Source organism: Cucurbita pepo, chromosome 13, assembly GCF_057944985.1.
Source record: "Cucurbita pepo subsp. pepo isolate OVF chromosome 13, ASM5794498v1, whole genome shotgun sequence".
NCBI lineage: Eukaryota > Viridiplantae > Streptophyta > Magnoliopsida > Cucurbitales > Cucurbitaceae > Cucurbita > Cucurbita pepo.
This window is the reverse complement of record NC_141810.1, coordinates 2824336-2843476: the sequence shown is the minus strand read 5'-3', so window position 1 is coordinate 2843476 and position 19141 is coordinate 2824336. Positions and strand designations below refer to the sequence as shown.

The 19141-nt window shown below is 35.1% G+C and overlaps 4 pseudogenes; all 4 read right to left on the bottom strand.

Moving 5' to 3' along the window:
- Positions 1–1287: 1287 nt before the first annotated feature.
- LOC111809222 (14 kDa proline-rich protein DC2.15 pseudogene) lies at positions 1288–1908 on the bottom strand (annotated as a pseudogene).
- A 3085-nt stretch (positions 1909–4993) lies between these two features.
- On the bottom strand, positions 4994–5466 carry LOC111809088 (14 kDa proline-rich protein DC2.15 pseudogene; annotated as a pseudogene).
- A 7727-nt stretch (positions 5467–13193) lies between these two features.
- LOC111809090 (14 kDa proline-rich protein DC2.15 pseudogene) lies at positions 13194–13733 on the bottom strand (annotated as a pseudogene).
- Positions 13734–18600: 4867 nt separating this feature from the next.
- On the bottom strand, positions 18601–19141 carry LOC147789630 (14 kDa proline-rich protein DC2.15 pseudogene; annotated as a pseudogene).

Below are 19141 nucleotides of genomic sequence, written 5' to 3'. Positions count from 1 at the left end.
GATTCAACCCAAGATTCCAACTTGTGACATTATTATTAAATTTATCAAAATTATATATAAATAAATATAATATATGTGTTTCATGCAATGCAGAGTAAACTAGTTGATTACCGCGCAGGCCGTTCGTTACCGGGGCGCACGTTGGCCGGTCAACCGTCGACATGTCAGACACTAATAAAATAACTAATAAAATTCATACTAAAATAGGATGTTATTATGGAAATATTATTATAAAAGGAAAAAAATGAGTTTGGAATACAGTTACAAATGAAAATGAAAAGACTCAAGATGGATTGACGCTCCGTAATAACCCTCTCTATGATCATACAGCTCTCGAACACTCATCCACCTCGACCAACAACTTGTGAACAACTGAAAAGAAAATATAGAAGTATTAAAATAGTCCGTAAGCAATCTACTTGTAGGCTCTCTTGCATCCAATTTCTAATAGATCTCCACTGGTTTGTAATTAGATTCTAGAATGTACTCTTATTGGGGGTAACCATTATGAATCTTCTATTCGTGTAGTCCCTAGTTTCCTTTAAAGACCGGCTTACGACATCGCGACATCAACTTCGAGTCGTTCCTACACTCAATAGAGGCACTCTCCTTGTTAACTACTCATGTAGTCTCTAGTTCCTTCTAAGACCTATTTACAGAGTCACACGATATTGGCCTTGATCCATCTCTACACTCAGTAGAAGTTATTCACGCTAAACCACCAACCCGTGTAGTCTCTAATCTCTTTGGAGACTAGTTTATAGGTTCGTCTACTTCTAAACTCGATAGGAATATTCACCCTAAACCATTTATCTATGTAGTCCCTAATCTCTTACTAGACTAGTTTATGGGTTCACCAGTTTCTACATTTAATAGGAGTCCCTATACTATAGCTAACTACCCGTAATCCCAAGTCTCTTCAAAGACTAGTTTAAGGTTTCGCCTATTTCTACACTCAATAGTCACTCAAGTGACTTCAAGATTCTTTTAAGATTTTTTAGTCTTATTTAGATGCCGTGGAGGTTTACTAGGTCCATAGGGTGTCTAAGCAGGTTAGACTACATCTCATCTCTCATTTACACGACATTCAGGGTTAGCTTCTCGGAATAACCTGATCACGTGACCAAATTCATTATAATTTTGTTGAATAGTAAGTACAACCTTTATAATAGAAATCCATTGAAAAATATAAAATGCTAACTTTGTTCTTCATTGGATGCTTTTATCTTTGGCTTTTAACTTTGTTCTTCATAAATATGCTAACTACTCATATTTCAACCATAAGCAAAATTTAGTTTATTGAAACCTTCAAACTCCGAGAGGAATAGACCCCATGAAGAAAATAGAACAATCGATAATAATTCGTAATAAATTCTAAAACAGAGAGAATCCCAAACCACGTACATCAAAACACAATCAAGAACTCAAGAATTATGATAGACATTGATTATAATCAGCACTGGAATCCCTCGGGAACCTTCTTCTTGCAGACATTAAGGAGCAAGCTGAGGGAGACAGGGATGTTAAGGTTGTTGCCCAACACATTGGCTTTAATGGCAGTGCAAAGGCAGACAGCAGCTTCGAGGTCGACAAGGCCTTCGATGAGGCTGCAGCACGGCGTCACAGGGGGCTTGCCAATGGTAACGTCAAGGAGGCCGCCGAGCAGCTTGGCGCAGACACCGAGTTTAAGAGTGTCCCTTGGGCACTTTCCATGGCCAGATGGAGGGTTTGGCATTGTAGGAGGGCATGGGTTGGGCATGGGAGGGGAAGGGACATAGCAGTCGCTGCAGGCTGAGACAAGTGAAAAGAAGAGGAGATTGAGAGAGAGGAGGAAGGCAAGGGAGGCTGTAGCTTTGGAAGCCATTTGGGTGTCTCTCTTTAAAGCTTTTGAAGGGAGTTTGAGGTATTGGTGGTGGGTGAAAGGGGAGAATGAATGGGTATTTATAGGATTGAGGAAAGAAGAAATGATTTGTGAAAGAATCATAAGAAAATAGAAGTTATTGTATATTGATAGGTAACCCATGTGGGCTCTCTTGGGAATTTAGCTGGCATGTTTGATGATGGAAACATTCTCTATTCTCTGTCTTCCCTCATTATTTCCTTCCTCTACCATTCTCTGAGTGGCCATATGGCATGTGATTGTATGCCTATGAGCTCTTTCCTGATTTTACCAGGTCGAATTAGGTAGAATTGAGCAATCTACCTATCAAATTTGGGTATACTTATGAATGAACAACCGCCGTGTTTTTATAAATCCGTTTCATTAGTAGAGTTAGATTGAATTGCATGTGAATGGTAACGACCCTAATTAAGGTAATTATAGTTAGTACGATGACCTATTTCACAATTTCAAGTTGAATTTAATTTAGAATTGTGAAATATTAACGAAAGGAACGAGATCATCTAATAGGAAACGAACTCCGGCGATACTTGGAGCAACTTTCGAGGAACGAGAGCTAACGTATTTTAAATTAGAAAGAACGTCGTCTAAAACCAACCAAATAAGTGGTTTTACTATAGGATATGCTAGGTACTCGTTTGATGTATGACGACACGTGCCACCTATGACATTATGAGAACATAATAGCTTGTAAGCATGAAGGTTGTTCTCCCTATGACATTATGAGGCCTATGTGGCAGTCACTCGCTAATCTCTAGCATAAAACTAGTATCTATCGAGAGCTTTCTGTAATGTCTCAATCGATCAGTAGTTGAAACTAGAACGAGGTCACACCTTACAAATTTATGATACGTAGAGAATAGTAAAGAGCTAAACAATTCACTTTAGGATCTTGCAGTGAAACCATGATGAGTAGATGCACTTTGAGAAATTGAACGGTAAGATATCACGACATGATGAGAGCATCTGATTGGATATCCCATGAGAAACCATAGAAACTAGATTCAGCAAAATAGTAGGAATTAAATAGGGTCAGAACATCAAAATCAATCATGCTACTTTTTCATTTACAGATTGAACACAAACAAAACGATTGATATCAGGAGCGTTCTAAAGTTGTGCCATAAGGGACCAATAGATTCAAGTTATGTATTTTGATTACATATAAATTTCTTATGATTTTACATTTTTGCATTTAGTTCTCGGAGAATTTGTTTTATATTCAAATATTTCTATACCGTCTATATATCAAATGATCTTTAAAAAATTTATCCGATTCTTCTATTATGCGCCAGTTTGTAATAGTTCGTCCAAAAGTGGGTATCTTCAATGTACTATATAATACGTTATAATCTGTATTATATCATAAAATATGAGTTATGAGTTATACAATTTTATAAATATAAAGCATATTCATTAATTAATTAAGAATAATTTCTATTACAACTATGAAGCACAAATAATGATTTTATAATTAAAAAGAAAATCTTTCCCGTGAACCAATGAATAATGATGTTGGAGACACATAAATGATACTTTGCCAGATAGCTTCCAAATTGTGACATTATATTAAATTATCAAGAAGTATTTATAAGTATATTATAAGAAATAAACATAATATATGTGTTTTATGCATGCATAGTGTATTAGTGCCCAGGCCGTTGGTTACCGGGGCACACGTTGGCCGGTCAACCGTCGACATGTTACACACTTCTTTATCACAGCTCAAAAATCTTGAAGATCTTCACAGTTTCTCTTTTCAACTAATAAATTCATACTAAAATAGGATGCTATTTTGGATATATTATTCTAAAGAAATCTGATATAAATTAATGAGTATTTCCCTACTAAACATTGTTGTCATAAATTAAAATTGGTTGGATGTGATTAAAAGATTTGCACGCGTCTCAAATACAAGATGGATTCACGCTCCGACATGACCTTCTCTGTAACCACACAGCTCTTGAACGCTCACCCACCTTAACTAGCAACTAGTGAACACCTGAAAAGGAAAAAAAAAAAAAAAAAAGGAAAAGAATGGAGGTATAAAAATATTTAGCAAGCAATTCCTAGTAAGTCTCTACGAGATTTTATCTAGGCTCTAGAAAGTTCTCTTACATGCCGTAGGCCCTATCGAGGTCTGGAGCCGTTACCACATTCATTGGGAGCAACCATCATGATTCTTCCATTCATGTAGTCTCTAATCTCCTTTCAAGACTGGTTTACGGCATCGCAGCATCAGCCTCGACTCATTCCTACACTCAATAGAGGCACTCTCCTTGTCAACTACTCGTATAGTCTCTAGTCTCTTCTGAAATCGATTTACGAAGTCACGGCATCGACCTTGACCTATCTCTACAGTCAATAGAAGTATTCACCCCTAAACGACCTACCCATGTGGTTCCTAATCTCTTATGAAACCAGTTTGCAAATTTTCCCACTTCAACTCTGAATAGGAGTATTCACCCTAAACCACCTACCTGTGTAGTCTCTAATATCTTTCGAGACTCATTTACAAGTCCGTCCGCTTCTACACTCAATAGGAGTATTCAGCTTAAACTACCCATGTAGTCCCTAATCTCCTCTGAGACCAGTTTACAGGTTCACCCATTTCTACACTTGAGTCCTTGTACTATAGCTAACTACTCGGGTAGTCCAAAGTCTCTTCCAAAACTAGTTTACGAGTTCGCCCGTTTCTACACTTAATAATCACTCTATTAATTTGGCACAATTATTTACGAAAGGTATTTTTTATTTAGTGATTGAGATAATATCATACTATGTTACAATCTCATTATATTTTTGTTGAATATAGTAAGTACAACCTTTATAATGGAAATCCATTGAAAATATAAAATGCAACTTTGTTCTTCATTTGATGCTTTTCTCTTTTGCTTTCAAATCAGAGACCAAATTCTACTTTTAATCATATTTTTTAAATTATATTAGTTTCAATTCAAGACTTTGAGACTGATATCTAAAACTTCTTAAAAATATCTTAAAATGCGCCCACTACTCATAATTCACAAATAAGAAAAATTTAATTTATTGATTCCTTCAAACTCCAAGAGGAATAGACCCCATGAAGAACTCAAGAATTATGATAGACATTGATTATAATCAGCACTGGAATCCCTCGGGAACCTTCTTCTTGCAGACATTAAGGAGCAAGCTGAGGGAGACAGGGATGTTAAGGTTGTTGCCCAACACATTGGCTTTAATGGCAGTGCAAAGGCAGACAGCAGCTTCGAGGTCGACAAGGCCTTCGATGAGGCTGCAGCACGGCGTCACAGGGGGCTTGCCAATGGTAACGTCAAGGAGGCCGCCGAGCAGCTTGGCGCAGACGCCGAGTTTAAGAGTGTCCCTAGGGCACTTTCCATGGGCAGATGGAGGGTTTGGCATTGTAGGAGGGCATGGGTTGGGAATGGGAGGGGTAGGGACATAGCAGTCGCTGCAGGCTGAGACAAGTGAAAAGAATGAGGAGATTGAGAGAGAGGAGGAAGGCAAGGGAGGCTGTAGCTTTGGAAGCCATTTGGGTGTCTCTCTTGGAAGTTTTTGAAGGGAGTTTGAGGTATTGGTGGTGGGAGAAAGGGGAGAATGGATGGGTTCTTATAGGGTTGAGGAGAGAAGAAATGATTTGAGAAAGAATAATAAGAAAGCATTAGTTATTGTATATATTGATAGCTAACCCAAGTGGGCTCCCTTCAGATTTTAGTTGGCAAGTTTGAAGTTTTATTTATTAGTTTTTTGTTCAAATTGATATAAGCTCAAAGTTTGGGGCATAAATGTTTTTATTCCCTTTCTTTTTACGAAAAAGAGAAGTAAAAATAAATAAAGCTAACTCCCTGGTCGCACAACTCCCAAATACTCCCATAACTGGCTACTCTTCCTTAGGAACCATCATAGACTCTCAAGTCTGGAGGAGTGACCCTACATGTCGACAAGCTACTAAGCTATCTGTGCGGTCTCTCACTCACTCTTACCATGACCCTATTCAAGGAGCCCCTTACCATTTCCACACACAATAGCACTCATCATGAATTAAACTACCCATATAATCCCTTGTCCCTTATCATGGTGAATTTTCGGAATAGCAGTCTTGACTCTTGACTCGTTTCTATACACTCTCAAGTAATTAGGACAAAGCCATCCTATTTTACCTTGGTCAAGCTCAACAAATTTGGAGATTTGTGAGATGGGGACCCATAATTTCCCTTTCTTCTTCCCTCAATCTTTGGGCCCATAATTAACATCAAACGTTGACTTGATCCACATTTTCGGTGATATGAACAAAAAGATATATTTTCATCTTAATATATTTTTTTTGAAATATTTTGAAAATATTTTCATATGATTTCTTTTTTAGTACGAAAATTATTATTATTATTGAACTAATTTCATTAAAATTTAACTTTGAACGATTAAATTTATATTTTATTGAGTTACGTGATATGTTTGGACAATTGAAAGTTAGAAAACTAAAATATAATGAAATCAAAATGATATTTAAACCAACAGTATACATTGGTTTAAATTACAAATTTTGACTCTCAACTTTAATAGTTCTCTTAATTGGAAAAAAATATTTCTGTGAAATTTACAATCATATGTTCCTAAATTTTCAATTTTGTATCTAATATGTGTCTATATTATAAAATAATTAAATTTTGGGTATGTGTAGGCTCATGAAATTTAAAAATATTAAATATGTCCAAGATCCTATAACAACTCAAGTCTACTGCTAGCAAATACTGTCTGATTTGGCCCGCTACATGTAGTCAGCCTCGTGATTTTTCACACTTGTAAGTAATGTTTTGTTTCCCTCTCCAACAGATGTTGGATCTCACGATACACCTACCTTCGGGGCCCTGTGATTCTGCACGTGTCATATGCTTGATATGTGTGAAATGTTTATGAATTTATGTGATTATGATATGTGTATGAAATGATATGACTATGATATGTTTATAAAATGATATGATTATGATATGTTATGTTAATGTTATGACACGTGTTATAATGTGACGTGTTGATTATACAATATATGTTATGGTGTAACATGTTTGTCGATATAGTACATGTTGTGACATATTTTATGATATGATACGTGCATGATACCATATGATATGTCGAGGATATGTCATGTGCATGATATGACATAAGACCATGTATGATATGTGTAACGACCCTAAATTTCCACATACTCAGAGTCGCTACTAACGTCTCATGCTCATCTATAATGCGGAAATATAACTCTTACATGAATATAACTGATAACGTAAACTTAAAAAAAAAAAAAAACGTTTAAAACAACTTCTTCTCTGGAAAACACAGCCATGGTCTTACGTGTTTAAATATGAAATACTGAAATTTAGAGAAAACAAAAACAAATACAAAATAATTTAAAACAATGAAATGCAAAACAACCTATTCTAACTTAAAACTAGAAATTCAAATATGAGTCTACCCTATGCACGTGCCACAGTCTCTGCTCGCGATGCCGCCGTCCTCCGTACAAGTGCGCCTTGCCATTACCTGAAAAAAATGATGTGGCACACGGCCTGAGTATTTCAAAGAATACTCAGTAAGTGGCCCCACTATAGGGGGCCATGCAAATGCAAACACATGCAATCATGATTTAGGGACCTATCTCTAATCATCTTAGGGGTGGCCTCCAGTCTCGGACAAATTGGATGTGTAGTACTTCCCTACACACGACTCACACGTGCGAGTGTGAGTCCCCAGGTGCTCGCACACCCCCTGGACCCTCTGGTCAAGCTAATTTGTAGCGACGTCCGGAGGTCAGCGGAACCCCATAGTGTCATGCGCCTCATGAACACCCTCATCTGTGTGCTTTCGCACCTGTGCGCATTCGCGCTCATCATAAGGTGCGCGTCCGCACTCATCATCTCTAGGGGAAGTAGCCCTATGCTTATGAACATACAAAATGCATGAGGTCCCTCTAAATCCATCGTAATGTCTCTTCTGACACAACCCTCTAGTCTCATCTCTTTGTTACTCTAGGTAACGCATACTCGTGGATATTTATATTAATATCATTTTCATGCTCTTAGGGTTGTGTCCTACGTCGATCTAACGACATGATGCAATATGGCACTCATCATCATCTAGCATGCTCAATATGGAAAACATCATCATATTAAGGTAAAAATCATGCAATCATCATGCTCATCATAATGCCACAACGTGCGTCAAACATATCAAGCGTCACTCAACAAAATATGTATATACTGCACATATCATCAAGCATCATAATCCACACATCATCATAACTCATACAATTATTTAGCCTATCCTATAGTAAGGCCACTTACCTGATTAGCTTATACATTTGTCACCAATTTATCTTTAATGAAAGTTTGAATTTTTCCTTTGTATCCAAGCCAACCTATAAGAATCCATAACATCAATTTCATGTTTAATTCTCTAACTCCTACAAGGGTTCATGTGCTAAACTTCATGCGAGCATTAAAGACTTTATGAGTATTGAATATATATATATATATATATATATATATATATATATATATATATATATATATATATATATATATCTTGGTATCTTTTTTTTTACTCTATGTATTTACTCTGTAAAATTGTTTCTGTTCACCAAATCTTCCATTTTCCTCCCCAATGTCTCTCTCTCTTTTCTTTCCTGTATTTAATTAGTTAAATATATATAATTTCCTTTCCTTTACCTCTTTCTTTTCTTCTTTTCTGTACTTAATTAAATATATGTATATATTTTTCTTTACCTCTCTCTCTTTAATTCATTTCAAACCTCTCTCGGCTTAATTCTTTTCCAAACCTCCTCTTTCTCTCTTTAATTCATTTCAAACCTCTCTCCGTTTAATTCTTTTCCAAACCTCTTGTTTAATTCTTGTTCAATTCTTTTCTTCCCTATTTAATTCTAACAGTTTAGTAAATGAAAGGTTGATCTAATTCTAAATAATGGTACAAAGAAGAAATCTATGATCTCATTCAAAGATGTGACATGATTTCTAACTGCTAATTAACATCTAAATAACTGGGTAATGTAGGTGGAAATCTGATTCTAATTAATTCCATAAATGATTTTGAATTTTTCTTTTCTTTCCTAAAACTACTGTCATTAACCCTTTCCAATTTATTTTAATTTTTCCTTGAGTAAAAATGGCTATGCATCCATCCATTATGATTTTCTTCTCTTTCCCCTTTCCAATTTATTTTAATTTTTCCTTGAGTAAAAATGGCTATGCATCCATCCATTATGATTTTCTTCTCTTTCCTCAAAATGATGATTCAATTTAGATGCAATTCACACACCCAATTTTGATTTTCGATCCCATATCCAAAAATCTAAATAATTGAAAGAGAGATCTAAGATAACTTTTCTATCTCGTGCAAAAATAAAAGAAAATGAGATCTAACTTACCGATAACTTTTCTATCTCTTTCCATTCCTATTAGATCTGCCTGAAGTAAAGGTCATCTCCAATTCTTCTCTCCCAAAATCTGTGATCTTTCCTATGTTTCTTTCTCCCATTTTTCCCTTCCCAAAATCTGCCATTTTTGTTTCTGTTTCCTTTCTTGTTTTTTTTTTGCAGATCATTTTACAGTTGGAGGGGTTGGGGAGATATTTGTGGAAGGTGGAGAGAGACGATAATTTACTTTTATTTTATTTTATTTTATTTTATTTTTTTATAATTATTATTTACTTATTATTATTATCTTTTATTTTTTTTTTCGGGTCGTTACAATATGAATGATACGATACTCAACCCCAATACATGCCTTAAAGGCTATGTTGTAAAATGATATGGTATGAAGGAAAACGAAAGGGGTTGTCTTACATGATAATGAAAGAAAATGTTGGGACGTCATGCATCATTGTGTGTTCATGCATCAGGGAATATCTCCTTTTTATGATGGTACAAATGCATACATTACAAGGCAGAAAATGATCATTATGTCTTATCATAATGTTGCGACGGTCACTATTCCTAATAGATGTCCGACATTATCTCCAGAGAATGCTAGCCTGACTAGGAAAGGGGCTTAGGAGGTGTGCGAACCAACTTATGGGCCCAAACTTGCATGTGTGGGCCATGTATAGAATAGTAAATACACATCCAATTATTTGCTTAGGATAGTCGCCTAAGGAAATACAGATTGAAAGGATAGGTCCAATTTATGATTGTATGTGTTTGCATCTAACCCCAATAGTAGGGTCACTTGCCGAGTATTTCTTAAAACACTCAAGCATGTGCTACTTCTATTTCACGTAAAAGCAAGACACCCTAAAAAAGAAAAACAGAAAAAAGGGAAGTTTTGTATACGACGGATGACGACAACGCAAGTCAAGACTATGACATGGTTAGGATAGTTGTATTTAATTCCTAGACTCAGGTTAGAATAGGGTGTTTGCAATTCTAATGTTTATTTATTCTATTTAGTATTTCGTTATGTCGTTTTGAAGACGTTTTCGAATATATAAGTCCATGACAGTGTTTTATGTTGAAGTTTCAAATTATTATTTTCACACAAATGAGTACATTATGTATACAGTAGCAACTTTAGGTTAAATAGAAATCTAAGGTTGTTACACTAGCATCCTCTCTGGTACACCGCCCGGTGTCTGGCTCTGATACCATTTGTAATAGCTCAAGTCCACCGTTAGCAGATAATGTCTGTTTCGACCTGTTACGTATCACCGTCAGCTCCATAGTTTTAAAACACGTCTGCTAGGGAGATGTATGTTTCCACACATTTATAGAAAATATTTTGTTCCCTTCTCCAATCGATATGGGATCTCACAGATCTCAATTGATCGATGATGAAGAAATGTTTTCTAGATTATGATATGTGGCATACCTCTATTGGACGAATGTTATTTAACTTTGGCACGACGAGGTAGACAAATAGGTGGAAAAATATGAAAAAACAATTAAGCATAAATTAGGGTAACACTAAATGTGTATATATAAAATAAGTGGTTTAAGGAAAATAGAGATATGTTTCGCATGTCATACTAAAATATTGGTATTGTATATATAATACTTCACATGCATAACACTCCCATATACATATTTGTTTTCAATTACAAACATAAATTAATACTTCCTCGCCTAGTTCAGATCCAATTCAAGATTCCAAATTAGAAGAAAATATATGAAAATTACAAAAATTAATCAAATAAAATAACTTTATAATAATATACATATTACGTGGAAATCAAGTAAAAGAGAGGTATACGAATTATGATGACTTAATTTTCAAGATTTCGAAATTCGGACAACTACTAAAATACGGAAACTAAAAACAAATAAAAGGAAAAGTAAAATAAAATATAAGATTAAAATTTGATAAAGTTTAAATTGAAATAAATACAACGTCAAATTCAAATACAAAGTAAAAATTTAATTATAAGACGGTGTATTCAAATTTACTATAAAGTGAAATTACTTTTGGATAAATTACAAATGACTTGAAATGTAGAAACCAAATAATGCTCTGGAACGATTCTTCTTTGACTGCACAACTCTAAAACTTTCATCCACCTCGACCGGCCGCCTATAAACATTTGAAAATGAGAGAAAAGACGGGTGAGAATAAAATACTTCGTAACCAATCTACTTGTAGGCTTTCATTGCATCCTAACCCTAGTAGGTATCCACGAGCTTTACTCTAGGGTTTAGGAAGTTCAGACCTAGTTTCCAAGGCTATCTAAGCATGCGGGATGCCTCGAAGTTCCAAGTTGTAATTAAGCTGCTCCCTCTAGGTATGGAGGAGGTGGTTCACTCATTCCTGGAGTTGCATGTCTTTTTGGTAACAAATCTCATTCTTAGAGGGAACTACTTTTTTTTGTTCTTAGACTGAGATAGCTTGATTTGCCTAAGTAGTGTGATTCAGTGTCTTGGGTTGAGCAGCTACATCATAAAACTCTCACTCTCGGATGGAGACAGTATAATGTGCACTAGCCTGTTCTCGTCATTAATGGAAAGTTAACTAGCGAACTTTGCCCACAGGACTATCTAGTCGCCCAAGGGTTGGAGAACGCTCCCCATGTTTGCATTTCCTAACTCCAGTAGTAAAATAAATTACTGAGTATTTCTTAAAATACTCTAGCCTTGTGCTACTCTTATATTTCACTTAAAAGTAAAGCACCACTGTACGGTTGACGGCGCGTCATATCAATGAGTATGAAACCTATATAAGGTAGTTGCATTTATTTTTGTAGGTCATAGGTTATTACAGTTATTGTTCTTTTTAATATTTTCCTTGATTTTATTTTAATTTAATATTTCTTTGGTGCTATTTTAAGACTTTTATGCAAATGCATGACATCATTTTATGAAATTGTTTTAAATGAATGTTTTTGCGTAAAAAAGTTATGTCATGTATATGGTAGCGACTCTAATTTAGTAGAAAATTAAGGTCGTTACACAAGACACCCACCAGCCACTCCAAACTCAATAGCGCCCAACAACCCAACCTCCTACCTCCTATAGCTCAAAACCAAATGCCAGCCCGCAACATGCACACCCTAACTCGTGACTCACACCTCGACCTCCAACCGGCTTCCTTTTCCAGCATCGGCTTAGCTTGCCTATCAGCTTCTTTGGCTTGGATTACCTAACTGGGACTAGATTTTTGCCATTTAGATCCATTTCCTACTCTCTTGGATCGTCTTAGAGACACTTTTTATATTATTAGAATTAGAAGCATTTGAGGTCAGTATGACCACTGCTTGGTCAATTTAAGTTATTTTTTAGCCGAACATAGATTTAAATGACATGGTCAATTTAAGTTATTTTTTAGCCGAACATAAATTTAATTGATGTCATTAGATGAATGAAGTCGTTTATTATGCCTTAACCTGATTTGGTGGGTTCACATGGGTTGAAACCGATTTCAAGAAATAGATCCTAACTAACACCAAGGATAACCTAAGCCAACTAAGTAAATAGCTCTATCATTGACTTGGTTTGATGACTTATTTGCCGTATGAACAACGTGTACCCTTTTTATCCCACACATGTCATCTTTTCTCATTGCTTAACATGTGATATGTTATATGTATGCTCTTATATATGTTATCTCATGTTGTGAGATATGCTATGTTATCAGTTATATAAATGTTGTGAGTTATGCTATAACTGTGATATGATTATGTTATGATGCATGAACTCCTTTCGTTCCATTATATTTTAGTGGGTTTTTTTTTTTAATGAATATAAGTTCCAATTTATATAGATATGAAAAGATAAACGATGATATATTCTTTCAATTTATAATATTAAAACATCAATCACTAATCAAATCACCAATAGGTGAACTTATTGAACTTCAAACACAAGGAAAAAACATGAAGCAAAACAAAGAAGCGAGCTACAATTGTAGTTATTTTAAGACATTAACCAATATTGAATAATTATTGAAGCAACAAAGATGGTAAATTAGCACTGGAATCCATTGGGAACTTTCTTGCCGCAGGCATTGAGAAGCAAGCTGAGGGAGATGGGGATGTTGAGGTCCTTTCCTAACACATTGGCTTTAAGGGCAGTGCAAAGACACACCGCAGCTTCAAGATCAACTAGGCCATTGATCAGACTGCAGCAGGGAGTCACCGGTGGCTTGCCGATGGTTGCATCGACCAGACCGCCGAGCAATTTGGCACAAACTCCTAGCTTAAGAGTGTCTTTAGGGCATTTTCCATTCTCAGGGGAAGGTGTGGGGTTAGGGTAGCAGTTACCGCAGGCCGAGACGAGGGAGAAGAAGAAAAGATTGAGAGCGAGGAGGAAGGCGAGAGAGGCAGTAGCTTTGGAGGCCATTGTTTTGAACTGAATGGAAACCAAAAGATAAGGTAATTGTGAGGTGAGAGGTTGGTGTGGGAGAAATGGAGATGGGTTAGGGTTTTTATAGGGCTTATGGAAGCTGAAATTGGCGTACGATGATGACCAAACTTATAAATAAAAAACAATGATAACTCCATCATTCAGGTGTGATATGGACTTTAAATTACATGATTTTGATATAGATCCTTATCGATACCATTAACAATGTTTACTAAATTATGACGTGTGGCGTACCTCTATTTGACCTATGATATTTAAATTTGGCACTACATGTTACACAAATGGGTGGAAAAATATGAAAAACAATTAAACATATAATATGATAAGTTTGATAAAGAAAATAGAGATGCTTCACATGTCATACTATTATATATATAATATTTTCTGTTGTTATTGTATAATACTTCATATGAAAAACACTCCCATATACATATTTGTTTTCAATTACAAACATAAATTAATACTTTGCCACCTAGCTCTCACTTCCAATTGGAGATTCCAAATTATAAGATAATATATGAAAATTACAAAAATTAGTCAAATAAAATAACTTAATATTTTTAATTGAATGTAGTAATTTCTAATTCCCTAGTTTAGTTTATTGCATTAAGATATATACATCATTTAATGACTCACTTTAGGATTTAGAATTTAAATTCGACCCCTGGTGCTCCGACATTCCTTTGCATCCCCTGCAATATGACCATATTACTTACTCCTCAATCCTAACCTCTAAAAGTGAATAATAGACTATCTCCATAAATCAACACAGTTATTTCAACATGTTTTGTTCTCGCTCACATGCTTCTTGTAAAAATTTTCGAAAGATCGCCCAACATGGAATTGCTGCAAACAAAACACAATTTTGGAGTTCCTATGATTAAGCCACCGAAAAGGAAGGTACATTATATTGGTATAATTAATAACTTTTAATTCTTTAAAGTCTTTCTGAGCCCTATAATCCTTAGAATCGCTCGGATGTGGTTCTAATTCATTCATGTACCCATTTTTACTCGTTTGTCTGTGTATAAAAAGGACACCTAATGTCATTTTTGGATTATTTCCTATTTTGAGCCCTTTTCGACATCTTTGGATCCTTTCCTACTATTTATACTATTTTGGAGCCGATTTTGACATTTTTAGAAGCGGTTGAGGTCACTCTGACAACTGTTTGGACAATTTAAGTTATTTTTTTCAAACTAAAAGTAGATTTAATTGATACTACTGGAGAGTTAGTCATTTATTATGCCTTAACCTAATATCATGGGCCCAAGGTTGAATCAGATTTTAAGGGACAGATCCGGACTAGCACCAATGATAAATTAGTAATTCTCACTTAAGCCAACTAAGTAAGAGACTTTATTCTTAGCTTGGTTGGATGACTTGTTTGTCATATGAATGACGTGTGCCCTATGACCCCTGCTCATGTCGTGTTTTATGATTGCTTGTCGTGTTTTATGTTATATTTCTACTATGTTATATGTTATGTCATGATACAAGTTATGTTATGTTATAAGTCATACTATGATAAGGTTATGCAATCTTATGGAACTATGTTATGTTATCAATGTTGTATCATGCATGAGCCTCCATAAGTCATGTCATATAAACCATGTTAGCATGTTCAGTCTATGCTTGTGAGACACTGCTAAACTATATATGTTATTCGTGAAAGTTATGGCAAGTACTATGTATGTATGCCTCATAGGGATACTATTTCATGAAAAGAATGGAGGTATAAGTTGCACGATAAATATATGTCACGCTTTAAAACTATGGAGACCTCATGCATTTTGTATGTCACGTGCATCAGGATATTTTCTCGTTATGATTAGTACGAAAACGTACACTATAATATTATGTACACCATGATATTATGTGCGCTCATTTCCCTCTGCAACTTTTCTGGTACCGCAAGTCTAAACTAGTCGAAGGGCAAGTCTAATGAGTTGTGTGTAGAGAAGTACTATACATCCAATTTAGTCTGGACTGAAAAATTGAGACTAAAACGTTGATGTCAAACCATGATGTTTTATGAAATGATAGGTCCCATCATGATTGCATGTGATTGCATTTCTCGACTTTAATAGTGAGGCTACTTATTGAGTATTTTTAACAGTGCGGCGCTATGATCTTAACACGCTCATGACAAGTTTTGAGAAAAACTCAAGCCCCATATTCATTTTTCACCTGACTTTGTCGCTTCTTTAGACCTTAGACGAGGTTTGTCTTTGTCAACCGAACATCACTTGTGCGGAATTCAAGTTTGTTCAGCCACACATGCTGACTACACGTGCATGTTCAATCGTCTGCGACAAAATTTACTTGTCTCAAGATTAGGCCAAGTCATTCAGCTCGATCTTGCCTCTACTCGGTGCCAGATCTCTGAATGCAATGTCGCATTGAAAGGAATGCACTCTTCATCTACGTAGCAGAAGCATTGGGAATAATTTTGATTTTTATTAAGAATTAAAACAAAGCAACAAATAGGAGAGCAAGAACTCTACCCTTGTAGAAACCCTAGATTGCAAGAAAAGTATTACAACCTTGGAAAAGCTCTTCAACATTCAACATTCCACAAGAAAAGTATTAAACATTCATTTGACATTTCAAATTAAATTTATTTTTCCTTATATTTAATATATCTTATATATTAAATATTAATATGAACCATTCAAATTTTCTTTCAAATAAATTGAACTTTTAGCGTTAGCTAGCAAGGGGACCTTATGGACCTACCGATTATATTATAAGCTCCAATGATATAAAATTAATTAATTAAACTCTTTAATTAATCAATTTTCATTCATTAACTATAGGTCACTCCAATATAGACCTAGATTTGCACTTTTATGCACTGTAGGGCAAGTTATCTCCATTGATATAACCATTACAAGCAAGTCGATCCTTCACGAGTTGTTCCTAATTACAGTTGGGTCAAAAGTCTATTTTACCACTGTAATTACATCTTTCACCTTAAGTACCACTGGTTCTCTAATGAACAATTTGTTTATGATCCAATCATAAACCAAGTCCCTCTCGGGCCAATGAGAAGATGAGGCCCCATTGTTCAAGTCCCGAAATCAATACTTAAAAGACAACTCATCTACTTTCCTTATATGAAAATGAGTGAATTCCATCTCATGATATTATGTTCCCAACTCCCTATTTAGTCAAGTCCCCCAAAATGGTAGGCATATTGAATCCGCTAAAAAAGTCATTCTCACCCATGTAAATTAAAGGAAAAGCCCTCACAGGCACTAGTTCATAACTCACTCAGGATTAAGATCGAGCCGCATATGATCATCATGTGAATTATTCATCTTCTCAATTAACGGTTTTATAAAGAGAGATTACATATTTCTTGGTTCAGTCTTATACAAACTCATTGTATAGGATACCCCCACTTACATGTCTCCACATGAATAATTTGGATCAAATCATTTGTAACAATTACAAAGTGGGCCGTATCAATAGTGTTACTAGGATAAGACACCCAACCTTATCCATATACTATAGATTCTTTAGGTTATTAGTTGAACACGATCCTCTGGTATGTCAACCATATACTGTTCAAGATTACATTAATAACCTTGGATTTTCATACAATGGATAACAATTAAATTACAAATAAAATAATAATATTATTGTTAAAAACTAAATAATTAATTACGAGGTTTTAGGGCATAAATCCCAACGACGCATATTGATTCTGAAGGAACGCGAGCTTGCGGTACTTGTGCTCAGTTTTAATAAGGAATCACTACAAGGGAAGTAAGACTCAAATTACCTTGTTGATCAAATATCTCAAGGAAAGCACACTTATTTGATATTTGAATCACTTCACAAGCAAGATTGATCATGTCAAGCTTAATGAATCTACATGTAACCTAAATTACATATAATTGTAAAGAAACTTAGTCATTGGAGAGAGCAAAGCACAAATGCTCCTGTTAATACATTTTGCAAGTCTTCTTTACAATGATAACATACATGACTTTATATAGTCTCAAAATAAAACTCTTGACCTTACATAAGACATTTCAAGAGAATGTAATATTCATACTTTATGACTATAATTAGCTACTACGTATAGTTTATGGTCATAATTATCCACTATGTAGATTACCCTTGAAAAATACATTAAAGAAACATCATAATTCTAAATTACTCTAAATTATGATCCACCCAAAATTTATAACAATAAACCTTCATTCTTTGATGTGACATGAATTGAAATATGTTTTGATAATTTCAATAACATTTTCTTTACATCTTCGTTGAAGTACATTGTATGATTGATATCTCTTGGTTCATATCAAGTTTGATCAAATCTAAAATTATTACAATCCATTCCACTCAAGGAAGAATGAGAAAAACTTGATTCCTACTGTTTGTTTTTGAAAAAATCTTATGTCGTGTTTCTTTTTTTCTTTTTTTGGTTACATTTAAGCAATTGTTTTCTTTTTTCCTAAGTTAATTGTTGTATTCTTTTTAATAAACAATTTTATACCATCTTTGCCAAGTTTAATATGAAGTCAATTTTATTCATCGTTTATATATATATATGTATACTTATGAGCTAAATATGAATTTGAGATTCAAGTATATTGATATCTTAAGTAGGAAGTAAACCCCATCTAGGGCATATACATTGTTCAGAACCGTAGTTTACTTTTCTTGAGTTTAAGCACTCATTTATTTAGACATTTCAATTTCCTCATAGGAACAAGTTGAACAAAATTTTGGTGGAAGGATTACGAAAAGAGGATAAAAATAATAAATTCTTTCATTTTAATATATTAAAACATCGATCACTAAGCAAATGAACAATAGTTGAACTTATTGACCTTCAAACACAAGTAAAAAACATGAAGCAAAACAAAGAAGCGAGCTACAATTGTAATTATTTTAAGACATTAACCAATATTGAATAATTATTGAAGCAACAAAGATGGTAAATTAGCACTGGAATCCATTGGGAACTTTCTTGCCGCAGGCATTGAGAAGCAAGCTGAGGGAGATGGGGATGTTGAGGTCCTTTCCTAACACATTGGCTTTAAGGGCAGTGCAAAGACACACCGCAGCTTCAAGATCAACTAGGCCATTGATCAGACTGCAGCAGGGAGTCACCGGTGGCTTGCCGATGGTTGCATCGACCAGACCGCCGAGCAATTTGGCACAAACTCCTAGCTTAAGAGTGTCTTTAGGGCATTTTCCATTCTCAGGGGAAGGTGTGGGGTTAGGGTAGCAGTTACCGCAGGCCGAGACGAGGGAGAAGAAGAAAAGATTGAGAGCGAGGAGGAAGGCGAGAGAGGCAGTAGCTTTGGAAGCCATTGTTTTGAACTGAATGGAAACCAAAAGTAAGGTAATTGTGAGGTGAG